The 15,596-nt window shown below is 33.3% G+C and overlaps 1 non-coding gene across 1 annotated transcript; it reads right to left on the bottom strand.

Annotated features, from left to right (window-relative positions):
* On the bottom strand, window positions 1–106 carry LOC122118266. Its single transcript, XR_006149306.1, has one exon. It is a non-coding gene; the product is annotated as a U6 spliceosomal RNA (small nuclear RNA).
* Between the last annotated feature and the right edge of the window lie 15,490 nt (window positions 107–15,596).

The raw sequence follows: 15,596 nt of genomic DNA, 5'->3' as shown, positions 1-15,596 counted from the left end.
AAAAATATTGAACACTTCAGGAATTTGTGTGTCATCCTTCGAAGGAGCTATGCTCATCTTCTCTGTATCATTCCAGTTTTAGGGTATGTGCTGCCAAATTGAGCACAGAACATTTTTTAATATATAAAGTGTAATTGATTTTCTTAAACTAGACAATTCAACAAAAAGTAAATACAAAAGAATGGTCATGAAATATGTATTTCTTACATAAGCACAGATTTAAGAAGAAACTCAAAATTGATATGTCAAAAACAAAGTAATTCCAAATATTTGTGGTTCCAGAGATGTGTAGAAGGAGGAGTTCAATTATTCTCTACAAGGCACCTGTCATAATGAACATTGCAGCAAGGGTTAAGGTTTGTTAAAGTTTTAATGCTTTAAATGTGTTTAATTCTGGGAATTTGCTTAAATATGCCAAAATAGGGACTGTTTCACAGGTCATAAAAATTTTCCATGAAGTAGTTAAGATTTATAGTAGCAGACATATATTACTAAGTATTTACATTTCAGAGCTTATAGAAACTTTACTAATGAGAAGTTGCAAAGCCTTTGTGTAAAGAAGCAGAGTAAAGAGTTAAGAATTTGTTAACTACAATTTAGAGCTTCCTTACTTTATATGTTAGCGAGGAACAAGTGATGATATAAGCCATATACAAATGACGAGATGAGCCATAAATAGTAATCTTAGTGGGTAACTTTAAAGACTACTCATAGCCTATAAAACTCTTGTTGAACATCATAATCTTAGCCAGTTTTAAATGTACAGGAATATGAGAATATAGTAAAATCTAATATGTAGTACTCTTCAAATACTGGAAACACGTAACTGATTTATTTTTCATTTTATTAATTATGAATATTTAATTGTTGGTTTTATTTATTTGTAGCATTGTTTTCCTTGTAGTAATATAATACAGTTTTGTAAGTTGTCTTTTGGAGGTACTTTGAGAAGGTTACTGGGATGGTCAACCATTTTTATAGGTGCATGTGAGTTTACAAATAGCAAATTTAAGAACAAAATATTGATTAAAAATTTTATCAAGTAGAATCTGAATCAGGAGTGTTGATAAATTTCCACACTTAAAATCTTAGCCCTAGAGTGAAGCTGACATATTACAGAGTTGAGGCCACAAAAATGAGAGACTGTGTTTTGTTCTCTTTCTGTTTTTGTTGGTCATGAGGATTGAAATCTGGAGCATGTGTGCTGTCCCTCAGCTATTCAGCTCAAGGCTAGCGTTACCACTTTTGTCACAGCACCACTTCCATCTTTTTCTGCTTATGTGGTGCAGAGGAATCAAACTCAGGGCCTCATGCATGCAAGGCAAGCACTATACCATTGAGCCACTTTCCCAGTTCTTGAGAAACTGTGTTTAAAAAAAATCATCTAAAGAACATTTGTTTTAGCTTTGGGTTATATATTGAAATATATGAATATCTTTTTATATTTTTGTGAATTATCATACTACTTAATTTATATTAACTTCAGCCACTTTATTATTCTCAAAGTCATGAAATATCTCTGAGAGATTGCTTCTGTGAAAATTGTTTTTGCAATTATAATTTCTTGAGTCATTTTTAGTTTTTTATCAAAAGCACTTTATATTTTATGTTGGTGGGTTATTGTACATTAAATACCTTCAAATGTACATGTAGAATCTAAAAATAGCTGTATGAATATTCTCATATAGCTCTTATTTATCTGTTATGCACTTTCAGTATTATGATATTTCTCTCTATCTTTCACTCTATCTCATTCACTTGCTTTCTCGTTCATGCTCCAGGTCTGCTACTTAGCATTTCTGCTGGTGTACTATTATCTTTCAGGATCCACTGGTTTTGTGAGAACATGATAGGGACCATCAGGTACAATGGCATTCTTTAAGAGTTATAGCAGTCATGTGATATTCTTCTTTGCAATGCTAAATGGCAAAACAACAGATCTAAAAATTCCTTTTCACTTTTACTATTATTATAAATTTTATCTCATAGGAATCATTGGGATGGATAAGATACTTTATCCTGTTACCTAAAAGATCTTTTTCTTTTATAAATAACCTGTTTCTTTTATTATCAGTAAGTAAATACATGTAATGAAAATAAAGCTATCCTATGGATAAATTTTCATCCCTGTAGCAGGGATGAAAAACAAAGTAGTGGCAGAAGTGAGTACAAGGGATAACCATCATAGAGCAAAGATCCTCAGAGCAGTTTATCATGTACACTTTGTGTGAATGACAATGTGCGGGAACTATAGCTTAAATCACTGAACAGCTGATATATACGAACATATAATATGTATGTATAATTTTATATTTGCATATATATGTGTATATGCCCTTATATATGTACACATGTATGCTCCTATACACATGAATACACACATACATACACACATGTATACATGGAGAAAGACACATAGTTACAGCCAACACAAGTTTCACTACTTGTTGAATATGCCTTAGACGGAATACTTGGAACCAAATATGTTGAAGATGCATTTTTCTCTAGAAGTACTTTTACCACTCCTCTTATCTCTTAAAACTGATAGGTTTTGACAGATTCAACTTGCAAAATGCAGTACAAGTGATAGCAAGCCACTCGGAAATCTCATTAAGTAATGGTCATATGGTGTCTCCCTATTTCCAACAGAATGCTTGCTTTTGTAGACATTCTCAACAACCAAAGTAGCTGGAGAATACTCTGGTAAAGAATAACGTTATAAGGCTCTAAATGGCATCCTTCCTTGAGCTCTTTTCCAAGAGCCAGCATCAATTCCTAAGCAGATGAGTGAGTCCTCAGAAGACTGGAGCTCAGGTCAATATTTAACCAACCCATTTGAAAAGTCCTATGTGAGAAATGCTGACTGAGGTCTTGCGGATTTATTGGCCAAGAAAATAAGAAAGAAAACTGCCACACGTACTCCGGTGGAGTCTGCTTAGCATGGGAAACCTGCTTTCAGATCTGAGAATGGGGCTTCAAAGAGGCCTACATCCTGGAAAGGCTGGCAAGCCCCTGGGAAAGATGTGTTCCTGTTTTTCTTTTCTTCGCTGTATAGGAGTGCCTACTAATCTTTTATTGTTCCTGCTGCTTGTTCTACTTACTCATGCTCAACGTTCCCTTATTCAAGGCTCTTTCTTAGAAGTGTTGATGACTCCAACATCTGATGAGTGTCCTGAGAACATGACTAACTCACCAGAGTTAAGTACTACCCTAAAAGCCCTCTTATGGAGGCTATTAGACAAGTCATATGTAAATATAAACGTATTGGGTGTTTCATGACGTCAGTTCAGCAGAAGGAATTGTTTGTAAGAGATTTACAAGAAGCTGTAGGCACGGCTAGAGCAGAAAGAGTGTATGGCTATTGGAGACTTCCCTTTAATCCTAAAGCATATACGAAAGACTCATATAGATATCCTGTAGATAAAAAAGATGTAGAGGGATATATAGACCAAAAGCTAAATAAGATTCCTAAAAAGTTGGTAGATGGAAGGTGGCAATGGCTTATCAGAGGAAAATAGTGGGATCCTCCATTATCTAGAGGACCCCAAAGACTTCCCCCAGATCCATAGCCTTTTACAGGTGTGTATGATAAGGATGGCAAACGTTGGGAAAACTACTTAGGAGAAAGAACTTCCTATTACTCATTTATTTACTGAGAGACTTGCTAGATCTACGCCTCCTTGGTGCTTACTATCAAAGAAGGAACAAGAAAGCTCTTATGAGACAGTTAAGGCCTCTATGGAGAAGAGTAAGCGATTATGTGAAAGGGTTACAGAAAAGACACTATGAGCTTGAATTTGATATATGGCCAGATTTAACTAAATATACTATCATGATTTTTGGCCAAAAATTGGGGACCCTCTAAAGAATGGCAAAGAAGCACAATTGCTTAGAAAAGGTTTGAAATGCATAAAGTACAAAACTAAGCAAAAGTAACTATGAAGTACTAGAGTTCATGCCTTTCTGTTCAGCACCTTGCCCATATGCTCTGGTTAATGGTTAATAGGTGATAAACATCGAAACCAATTGTATTTCTTAAAAATAGAGGTAAAGCTGAAAACAAGTGTCTATCTTCATAGCTCATCATCCAAAAAACAAGATCAGGCAACCAGCTGGTGACCACCCCAGAACAAAGCCTTGCAGTAAGATTGTGTAACCTTTTGCCCTTTCTCATGGAGAGTTTTTTTTTATAAAAGCTTGTTGTCCTCTGCAATAAATCACACTCAGCATTCACTCCTCTTGTGTGTGAGTTGTCTGTTTGCCATCTCCCCACCTATTCCAGTTACCTCCATTAGGTGTCCTCCGTCGTCCCGACAGAGCCGTTCCACGGCAGAAAACATTTTAATGCATTAAAATTTGAAATAATTTGCAACCTGTCAATAAATGTGTAGAACACAATTATACCAACTGACAAAAGATGATATGCATTTCATTTATGTGCTTTTGGGCTTGGTGGTTGACTTTAGGTGTGTCTACACAAGTAGAATCAGCATGAAAGAAGCCAGCATTTCTTCATTGTTACAATGAGTAACAATGAGACATACAAAACACTCTATCAGAGGAGGGGTAGAGGGAAGAGGTGGGGGAGGTGTGAGTGGAATGGTTGATAAGGGAAAAACAAAGGAGGGGGGTAACAGTGCTCAATAAGAAATGTACTCATTAACTTACTTAACTGTAACCCCTCTGTATAGTATCTTCACAGTAAAGACATATATATTAAAAAGATACAAGGAAAACTTCTGTACTTATAAGAAGTTGTATTTGTCACTCAATATCAATAAGGTATTGGTATTAGGACCACAGGCATATTAAAATTTTGGATGCTCAAAATCTCTGCATAAACACAGTATATTATTTACATTAGAATATGCCCAGCACCTAGTGCAGTGTAATTGCTATGAAACTATTATTTGAATCCTGTATCTCACATACACTGTTTTCTTAGAGTCAGCTACATATACAAACATGCATACATAGTCATGCTCACATCATTTCCATACTCACATGACATACTAAATGTAACACTGTAATAAAAATATTATGGATACTGAAAAAGAACACCTTTGCAAATGTAATTTATATTTTAAATATAATGTATTATTGAAATACTAATGAAAGAGCTGCTGAGAGAAAATACTAATGTGCCCTCCTAAAGAGCATGTTTCTCTTTCCAAGCATCATTATTTACATCCTTCTTTCTCCCCATAAAAATTTAAATAACTACAGAATTCACCTACATGTTCCTTAATCATCAACTGAATAAATTGTTATATATATATATATATATATATAAATACATATATACACAATGATGTATTATTTAGCCACACATAATAATGAAATCATACCATATTCAACAAAAGAGAAGGAACTGGAAAACTTCACATTAAAGCAATAAGCCATACCCGGAAAAACAAATACTAGATTTCTCATGTGCAGACTCTAGACCCAGAAAATAAAATGCCTGAGCCAGGTGTAAAACATGGAACTATTTAAGTTTGGGAAAAAATGAGTGAGGACATGAAGAGAAATAGTGTGGAGTAAATATGTTCAAATACTGTATAAGTTAGTATGATGACATAATAAAACATATAAAAACAGGATAATAAAATTAATAAAAAGAATAAAATTAGCAAGCTATATTATGTAGACATATGTGTATAATACAATAAAAATACTTTGGGAAATTAATATTTGCTAATAAAAAGACAAAAATTCATTCTAGTTGTTATAAGTTCATTTGTTCAAATATTTCCCTGATGAATTAAAAGGAGAAACTAGTTTTGCTAATTTAGAAAGACAATCTTGTCCAAGTAGCATTAAAGTATTCTAGTTAAATACTGTCAATATTTAATTGTTCAATCAAATTAATTATTATATTAGAATATTTCCATTTTAATCTTCAAAATATTATCTCTATAGGTATATACGTTTTGATACTTATTGAATATATTTTCTTTACTTAATTTCTATATACCATTTTCTGAATGTACTTTGGTGTATGCAATTAGGATATATTATACCTGACCAGGAAATCGATTATACAAAATTTTTATCAAAAGTGCCTATAACAAAATAAAGAGGTAAATCCAAATTATGTATATTTGAAGACAATGCTTTTTTAGTCCTCTTCTCACATTCCCCATTCCCTTCTTGAGAATAAAACATATAGTAAGGAAATGCTGAAAATGTTTTGGAGAAATAGGTTGACTTTAAACCAATGCATTTTTGTACATATCCAGAAAAGCTAAATTTTTACCTTATCATTTTCCTTAGGCTTTATACTCAGGTTTAATATCTGATGGTGACAGACATATCTATATCTATATATCTATATATCTGTATATATAGATAAATAGATATAAACATATTTAACAGTGGCTAAATTTAGGCTGAGGAATCTAGGTACAATACTCATGCAGATAGACCTCATCAGTCATGAGACCATGATATCACAAAGTTAACCCATGCTTACAAGTACCATGCTTATGAGATTTTGTGTGTTATAAACATTGGTTATTAGCATTTGTTTTGTAATCAACATCATTTCATGGGTTAGGAACTAAAGTGATACATTATATTCAGAACAAAATTTAAGGAGCCATCTAAAATTACCAAGGTACACATCATTTAATACAATGTTTTTAAAATGCAAGCTAATGGAAATAATTTATGAAAAAAATCAACATTTAAAATAAATACAGAATCTGTATGACTGATTTTTCTTTTACCCCAGTTGCACTATGACTTGCATGATGACTTTTCTGGTTATACGTTTAGTTAGGTCTTCATATTTAGTTGGAGAAGTTATGTTCTTTCATATATTCATTTGTCAGATCAAAGAGGAAATGAATTCCATGCCAGAGTCAATATCCATAATAATGTTTCAGTTGTATCCTGCTACTTTGCCAAAGTTTCAAATCAGCTCATGTAACTTGGGTCTTTTTTGTATCTAACTAAATAGGTATGCAATATTGTCCGTACTAGAAAGATTTTGACCACCATTTTTTAAAATATTATTTTCTAGAAACTACTTCTCTCCTTTCATGAAATTTTAATTTCATTTATATAATGTGCTGATGTTTTCCTTTACATAACCCACATCCAGTCTTCTACAATCATGTAATTTGGAGTAGTTTAAATTATGTACAGTCATATACACTGCTCAGATTCTATTATTTGGATATTTTGTTCTTAAATCAGTAGTATTTAGTTCTCAATATGGATACTATTGGACTTATTCATTGAATTTCTGAATTTTTAAGTATGTCATGATTTTTGTGATTTGATATTGTCACATTTTATTCTTCTAAATATGTGCAGATCATACTTCACATAGTTACATTTGTTTTAAACAATTCGATCCATTCAAGGGATTTGATATATTAGGTTCATCTAGATGAATTTAATTACAAATTAACAGAACCTTATTTCTGAGACAGAGTTATATTTATGGCTCTACTCAAATTAACATGTATTTGAGGTTTTAGTATTTACAAAAAAGGGGGGCACAACATAGGTTTGTTGCTGCTGGAGTTCTACTTTGTTGGTTGTTTTACAACACATATGTGCATTTTATTTTAATTGTTTTGTGTCTTTATTTTTTTTTCATATAACATAAAGCACAAAAAGCATCAGTGATTCAGATCTTTTCCAAATAGAATTCTAAGACATTTGAAGTTTTGTGACAACTGAGAATGAGCAGGTCTTCTTAATGGAGGGAGTAGCAGAATAACAGAGCCAATGTTTGACATGATTTGAATTCTTCTTCCTCTTGCCTCACTGTTTCCAATGGTATTACTTCAAAGTCTTTAGTGGAAAGAAAATAATTTTGTCTGTGTGAACTCAGAATTTTTGGTTCAATTGAGACACACTACACATTCATATTTGATTTTAACTCTGAATTCTTCTTTCCTCAGTTTTAAAAGACAGAAGTGAATTTATAATGCTAAAATTAAATAAAATAAAATCTACACGTTTATATGAAATGGGCCAAACTATTTTCACTTCATACTATATGTAATATACAGTGTAATAATGATAGGGTGTAAAATAATATGTAATAATTGACTTTTTGGAAAGTCAATTTCAGTGTATTTTGTGAGAAAATGAGAAATAGTAAAAATTATATTTGATTATATTTAAAAAAATGAAAGTTACACCTCAAAATAACTCATAGCTATAAACTAATACTGAAAATAACATTGCTTATTGGAAAAAAGCCTGAAATTTCAATAAGCTTGCTTTTTTTTTAATGGACTTGGTTCTGGGCTTGGATCAAGCTACTCAGGAGTCTGAGATCTGAGGATAGTGATTCAAAGCCAGCCTGGGCAGAAAAGGCCATGGGACTTACCTCCCATAAACCATCTGAAAACCAGAATTGGCATTGTGGCTGAGTGATACAGTAGTAGTCTTGAGCAGAAGAACTGAGAGACAGTGCCCAGGCCAACAGTTCAAGCCCCACAACTGCCAAAAAATTTACATGGATTTTACTTTATTATTTCATGATTATTTCTGAGTGGTTGTTCAGTGAAAAATGTCATTGGTGTTTATATTTTGTGTTAGCATAAAATGAGCCTCCTATTATCTTAATTTAATTTTAAAAATTACTCTCTGATTCTAGGACAGCATAAATTTTGTGTGTAGTGGTTAAGACCAGATTGTCTTTCTGAAAAAAACAAAAATTTATATCACCTCCAAAAAGGAGGGACAAAAGGAAAATAAATGACAGGAAACTTACTATATAATAATCTTAATGGACTATTAGTCTTTCAGTTTGTTTTAACTTTTAAGAAAAAAATAAAGGTATTCTTGATAATATTTTATTAAACATCTAAATTTCTTCATTCTTTTCATTTAAGATTCACTTTAAAAAGAAAATCAACAGGTCCATCTCATTGTTGCAATGGATCCACCTGTATCCCTATTTAAACGATTTGTTTTTCCCTTCCCCTCCACAAATTATATTAACATCAAATACAGTGAAAGCAGGGGTTATACTGTGGGGGAGGGACATACAAAGCAACAAAGAAATCATCTGATAAATATGTTAGAAACAATTGCATAAAAGCAAAAATATTTGAATACTTATATGTCGAAAAATGAACTTTACAATTTTGGCGGAGGGAGGGGAGAGAGGAAGGGGGCGGGGGAGGGGGGAGAGAGATGAGAAGAGATGGGAATGGGAAACACAGGAGGAGGCAACAATGCTTGATAAGAAGATATGAAACAAACCCAGATGCCCCTCAGTAGATGAATGGATCAAGAAAATTTGGTATATATACACAATGGAATTCTATGCCTGTATCAGAAAGAATGACATTGCCCCATTTGTTAGGGAGTGGAAAGGCTTGGAAAAAACTATATTAAGTGAAGTAAGCCAGTCCAAAGAAACATAAGTCCCATGGTTTCCCTTATTTGCAATATCTAGTATATGTCTGAGTCAAGCAAAAAATGTGATTAGTTGATGTTAGGGAAATGAACCCTAAGATATGTATTGAAATGTTTTTTTTCTTTCATATGATTGTTTCTAACACATTTATGAGTATTTCTTTGTTGCTTTGTATGTCCCTCCCCCACAGTATAACCCCTGCTTTCACTGTATTTGATGTCGCTATAATTTGTAGAGGGGAAGGGGAAAAAGAAATCGTTTAAATAGGGATACAGGTGCATTCATTGCAACAATGAGATGTGCAAGTCTTTATGTCGAAAATGAACTTTGCAACTTTTGTGCGGGGGGAGATATAAGTTGGGGAGGGCGAGGAGAGGATGGGCAAGGATGGGAAGGGGAAACAAAGGAGGAGTCTACAGTGCTTGATAAGAAATGTACTCATTATCTTGCCCATGTAATTGTAAACCCTCTGTATGGTATTTTCCCAATAAAAACATTAAATTAAATTAAATTTAAAAAAAGAAATTCAACAGGTGACAATTTTTCCTTTCTTTTTTAAAGAAATGTTCATTTCATTATTATCGTGTATCGCACAATATACCCTGAAAATATTTGATAAGGAAAAACTTTATTCCCATTCTTTGCCTTGCTTCAGTCTGTATTTAAAGCTGCATCCCACATCTTAGCCACTCTATTGTCTGTATTCTCATTTCAAACATTTCAATGAGTTTTCTTTCCCAGAAAAGTTTTACAAATGGCATGCTTTCATTCATTGTGCTTTCCAAAATATATCTCACAAATGCCTATAATGAAACCCAACCTGAAACATCTGTGGATTTTTCCACTAATGATGCAATGTATTCCCTTTCCATACTCCTTAGAACCAGCTTTTCACAGGCATTAATTGTTCTGTCAGTTCCATGCTTTAGAACTGCAGCATTTGACAATGGCATACGTGTAAATTTTTTTTACCACATTTGGATTGTTTGCAGCAAGGACTGTCTTCATAGAAGATGGTAACAGGTGAGTTTTGCAATTATGTAGTTCAAAAGGGCTCTGAGTAGTGCATATAGAATATCAATTTAAGTGACTAAATATTTAAATGAAATCCCATAATATATATTCCTTCAATTTTCTGGCTAAAGTGTTCTACAATCTAGCTATTTTTAAAAGAAATATTATACGTTGTTTCTTTGTTGACAATGTAATTGGAAGACTTAAAATTTTCATATAGCATGGCTGTTTTAAATGAGGTAGATGTACCAGAACTTTTGGGACAGCATTAATGTTTGAATGTTGGATGGGAATTTTTTGGGAATTGTGGCAGGTTTTCATGATATGAGAAGAAAAACAAAAGGCCATACTAATACTTTTATCTCTACGTTGTTATATTAATTTATTCAAACACAAATTTACACACAAACACACAGATGTAAAATCATGTAGAATGAAGACCCAGTCAGTATGCAAGAAAATATTTTAATAGAAATTCTATAAAATATTTAGTCTGCTGAGATCTGATTAGAATTTATAGAAATATCTATTTGCTTCCACTCCTGGACAAGTCATTATCATTGGTGAAGATGTTGCCATTTGATTTTAGAATGCCCCAGAAAGAGCTGTGTGTAAAAGAAAAATGACTTTTGATTTCCTCCCAGACTGAAGAGAATACCTGAATAGTTCTTCTGGAGATTAAGTTTTTCAGAGTGAAACCCATGAGAACATAGACGCTCATCTTCTTACTTCTTTTATCTTTTAATCATTCTAGGTCAAAATCATTTCTCTTTGACATATCCCCCACATTGACATTGTCTTGTCGTAGGCCCCCAAAGCAACATAACCAACTGAATGAACATACACTGAAACCTTCAAACTTGTAAATCTGAAAAAGCCTTTCTGCTTAATAAATGGACAATATCACGTAGTATGGTAGGTTATAACTCTAACTCAGAAGTCTAGTCTTTCTAACAATGTAGAGTATATTAAAATGTGCTTCCTTATAAAATATCTCATTCCATGTTGCTTTTTGTGTTTTTGTTTCTGTTGATCCTAGAGCTTAAACTCAGGGCCTGGTTGGTGTTTTGTGGTCAAGGCCAGTGCTTTACATACAATTTGAAGTGGTCGTTAATTGGAGATAAGAATCTAATGAACTTTCTTACTCAGGCTGGCTTTGAACTGTGATCTTCAGATCTCAATCTCTTTTTTTCCCGTTTCTCTCATTTTTTTAAATTGTCAATATACCATTCAGAGGGGTTACAATTACATGGGGAAGGTAATGAGTACATTTCTTATCAAGCATTGTTCCCTCCTCCTTTGTTTCCCCTTCCCACCCCTTCCCATCCTCCCGCTCTTCCCAGCCCCCACCTCCCGACATAATTGTGAAGCTTGTTTTTCGACATAACCTCTTGTACATCTCATTGTTGCAATGAATCCACCTGTATCCCTATTTAAACAATTTGTTTTTTTCCTTTCCCCTCCACAAATTATACCAACATCAAATACAGCAAAAACAGGGCTTATACCATGGGGGAGGGACATACAAAGTAACAAATAAATCATCTTATAAATATGTTAGAAACAATCGCAAGAAAGAAAAACAAATTGAATTCTTATATTGGGGTTCATTTCGCCTAACATCAACTTATCTGACTATTTCTTAACTAGCTAAGATTACATCCTTAAACCAACATGTTGCATATTTCGTGTAATTCCAATTCTCACTATTGTATAGATGCTCCTAGTACAATGTAAAAAAACGTAAAACTATGGATATTTGTAAAGTATAAAATGAAAGAAGAATTTTCATCCTTTACATAATCTATGCAAAATCTATACTAAACAATTGATATTTTACTGTACCTTTCATGCAACTAGTTTGATATAATTTAATACTTGTCAGGCCAAGATTCTCTATATTCTACCAGATATTTACTTTTTCAAGTATGTATGTATATGTATATGTATATGCATATGTATATATATGTGTATGTATATGTACATGTACATGTATATGTATATGTATGTTTATCTATATATCTTCCAATGTGGATTATCAGACTTGAACCTTTGCTTGTTTTGCTGTTCAGCAGTTGAACCTGGTTGGCTCATTCTGTGACAATATCTGTGCTCATTCTGATCATTCCATTATTTACCACACCATCAGCCTTCTAAAATAAGCTTAATTTCCTGGAGAAGGTTACCAGTCAGTCCAACCATTATCAACCCAGAGAGTTCTAATAAAGCAAGCTTTAAGAAAGGAAGATAACATAAAATGAAAACTACAGAATTTCTACAGACGCCCAGTAGGTTATCCAAATTATACCTTACATATTTCACATTTCTACCTTCCTTCTCTTCTAATATTTAAGAAAGCATTGACTAACACAATAAATATATTGCATTTATAACTTAAGGATCAGTGTTTTGTTTCCAACTGAAGTCTTCCTTTCCATGAATTTTGACATAGATTTTTGGGAGATTTTTTTATTGTTATAGGATTCCATCCAAAACAAAGCCATGTATACCAAGAAAATGTTTTCAATTCAGAGTACTAAACAAAAATTAAGGTTAACTATATACCTTAAGCACAAATATAGGCAATATCGAGGTTTTTTAAAATGGTATACTTTTCTTTTTCTGGGGTGGGTCCGGTGGTGGGGCCTGAACACTGGGCCTGGACACCATCCCTCAGCTCTTCAGCTCAAGGCTAGTGCTCTACCACTTGAGCCACAGTGCCACTTTTGGCTTTTTTCGTTTTGCTTATGTGGTGCTGAGTTATTGAACCGAGGGCCTCATGCATGCAAGGCAAGGGTTCTACCACTGAGCCACCTTCCCAGCCCTAAATTGTATACTTTTACTGTATAAAGTGGCTCAAATCTGTAATCTTATCTACTTGGGAAACAGAGATTACAGAATTTCAGTTCCAGGCAAGCCCAGACAAAAAAAGAAGTTTCAGAAATTATAACCATTTGCTGGATGCAATGAATTATGTTTGTGTTAGGAGTACTGCAGTCTAAACAGGCCCGGGCATAGTGATACTACTTGAAAATAAACAATCCAATTACAATATGCAGGTATGGCAGTACTAGAGATGCTGTTTTGGGGTCAATCCCCCAGTACCACTGGGAATTTAAGTGTGCCAGGGTAAGAATTTGGCTTGTCTAAGGTAAAGACTTCATACTGGTTTTATAAGCTCTAATAAAACCTTTATCTCTTTTCCTATTTTTTAAAGTATAACCATAACTTCCATGCCCAATCCAAATAATTTCTAACTCTAGATTTTCTTCTATCCATTAAGTAATATGTTATCTGTTCAATACTGTCCCACTGAAATCATACTAAACTTCAACAACCCATTGCCTTAGAAAATGAATGCATTTGGAAACAGAATCTCAAAGGTAGCATTTAAGTTGATGTCTCCTGCAAGAAAAGCAGAAGGCCATGGGTATGCCAAGGAAAGAGGATTCAGAAGAAGCCAACTCTGATCTTGGAGTTCTAGTTCCACAAACTTAGAGGCAATGTATCTACAGTGTTAATGCTACCCAATCTGTGGTAGTTTATTATTACAATTACTAGCAAACGTGGAATCTATAAGACATGAAAAGTCATTGACTCTTGGGGTCCATGACTCATCTATATGATTCTAGTGAATAAGAAGGATGGCACTTGTGAGATAATGGTTCTCAGGCTGGTAGGGAATTTCATGAGGTTCTACCTCCATTTAACTACAAAAATTTCTTTGCTGGAGGCATGGTTCTAATGGTACACTGACTACTGTTACCAAAAACTGAGAGCATGAGGTATATTCAAGCCTCAAATGTGGAGGAAGAAAAAGTCCTTAAAAACAGAATTATAAATAGGAAAACAGAAACAAAAGAAATAAACTTATTGATACAGAGAAAGCTTCCTAATGTGAACTATGGCACAAATTGTAATATTTAACATTTTCCTTCCTATACAGTAGGAATAAATGGTATTTCGACTTGATGAAACTAAAGTGTTAAACTGTATGCAGTAAATAATGACATTACATTATGTTTCCATAATTGAACTTGTTTTCCTACAAATTTATAGAATAATGTAGCTATGGAAAAATGAATAAATATTGCATTTTCAAATAGGATTATATATCCTTGCAAGTGTTGTCTAAACTTGATCTACACTGGAATGATGGCCATTGATATCCTTCTCAAGATTCCAAAAGTTTATGCTTTCAGTTGACCTTCCACAAAACTCAATCCCCAAACATAACTTTTTAGATTGTTCATGCAATCATATGAACAAAAACATATGGCCTGAAATGTTAATTACTTTTATCTGCTGTCATTAATGTAGTATACCTAAAATAATTAATTGTATACCCTGAGGGAAATAAGATGCTTCCTTCTAAATACAGACTTGCAGGTACACCCATACACACACACACACACACACACACACACACACACACACACGTATTTACCACTCTGACTCAGGTTAAGTTCCAGACATTGTGTACCAGCAATGATCTAATAATCAAACTTTCCTGCCCAGACATAAATACATTCATAATTCCACACATACATAAACACCAGATTATTCCAAATAATGAGAATATTTTACAGAATCACCTAGCTCCTGAACCATCTACTCCCTAATTTCATTCATTCACGCTATGCATTTTTCCTATTATATTCAAAAATCTCTTTGAGTCTCACTGATTAGCAGACAAAAATATGTTATGTTATCATATAATACAAAAGGTAGGCAAAATTACGTGTCCCTAGGTAATCTTTAAGATATATTATCAAAGACTTCTTTTTCCTTCTTCCAGAGTCTCTTTCTGGAATTTTGCCCTAATTTCTAATATTAATTACAATGGACATGCCATATTCCTTAATTCATTTTTCCTAAAGGTAATACTATGGAGTTGAATCTCGTTTGCTTGCTTATTCTAAATTAAATTTTGTCAATAAAATTATTTTTTACGTTACTCCTAAGCCATTTAAATATCAAAAAGAACTAGAAATTTACCTTGGCAATGATTTGTGAATGGCAGTAATGGATGGGGGAGATGAAAGACTTTAATCATCTATATTGCCTTAAAAATGGCACTGTTATTTAAAGGGCTAATGGTATAGTAAGCTTTGAAGGTGTGTTCTTCTTATTTCATCTAGGAATATAAAAGTATGCTTTTCATCACATTCTTACCTGTAGAGCACTAGAA

Source organism: Dipodomys spectabilis, unplaced genomic scaffold (genome assembly GCF_019054845.1).
Source record: "Dipodomys spectabilis isolate Male_0828 unplaced genomic scaffold, ASM1905484v1 ptg000147l, whole genome shotgun sequence".
Lineage (NCBI taxonomy): Eukaryota > Metazoa > Chordata > Mammalia > Rodentia > Heteromyidae > Dipodomys > Dipodomys spectabilis.
Note: the sequence above shows the minus strand (reverse complement) of the source record. Positions and strands in the feature narration are given on the sequence as shown.